Below are 1163 nucleotides of genomic sequence, written 5' to 3'. Positions count from 1 at the left end.
GACTTAAATACTACAAGGATTTTTATAATCCCCATTCTTTTGGGAAGTGTATCCATTTTCTAGGGTGCAATATAACAATATCTTGAGAACAAATACACAAATATTAGATAAAATATATACTAACAACATGAAATTCTGATGTCTGATCTGACCACTGGGGAACACTGCTCAATCCGGAGGTTCTTCCTGGTCACAATGGGAAGAGAAATAATGGGAAGGGATACAACCCTGGTGCTGCCAGACCTGAAAAAATATATTCTGAGCACCCTGATTGTAAGCAGAGAATGAAAGGAAAGGCCAGAGAGTGAATGTCAGAAGTCTAAAACATGATTAAGAGGGACAAGGTGCTAGGCCACATAGGAAACAGCAGGAGGGTGGTGTTCGGGAGCCCAAGTTAGATCCTGGTGAAGGCAGAAAGTAGGGGAAGTGACTGATGTCAGCAATGTCAGCCCAGGTGTGGTGCTCAACATGGAGACAACTGAGCCTCAGCTTCACTGCCATACATTCTGGGGAATACTTCCTAACCAAGTTAGGTGTCCTTTGCACTCAATTCCCATACATTCCCCTATTGCTTATCTGTACATCCCACTACATTGTAAATCCCTTGGGGTTTGGTTCCATATCTTAGTCGCCATTTTACTCCCAGTGCCTAATGCATACAGCACTTGCCAATACAAACTTGTTGCATGAGCGAATGAAAGCATAGAATACAGGAAGGAAGGCACATTTCAAATTACTAATTCCAAACTTTGACCCTTTTCTTTTAGACCCGAATCAGAGGGTGCACTAAGCCAAATAAAATACTGATTTCTTTTCATCATTGCTCAAGTTTGGACCTGAACTTTCCCACAAAGTCCCATGTGTTAAAGACTTGGATTCCAGTGTGTCCCTATTGTGTAGTGATGAACCCCCAGAGGAAAAGCTTAGTGGGACTTCTCCAGGTCATTGGAAATATGCCCTCAAGGAGGATAGTGGGAACCCAGGCTCTTCTTCCTGTCTTACTTCTTAGCCATGAGATGAGCAATTTATCTCTACCATGCATTCTCACCATGCTGCCTCCATACCAGAAGCCTAAAAGTAATATGTTTAACCAATCATGGACTAAAACTTAAGTTTGAATCAAAGTAAATTATTATATCAGGTAATTGTTTCAGTAATGGAAA

Source organism: Marmota monax, unplaced genomic scaffold, assembly GCF_021218885.2.
Source record: "Marmota monax isolate L192 unplaced genomic scaffold, Marmota_monax_Labrador192_F-V1.1 WCK01_AAM20220418_F8-fsc00769, whole genome shotgun sequence".
NCBI lineage: Eukaryota > Metazoa > Chordata > Mammalia > Rodentia > Sciuridae > Marmota > Marmota monax.
The sequence above is the reverse complement of the archived record's forward strand: the minus strand, read 5'-3'. Positions refer to the sequence as shown.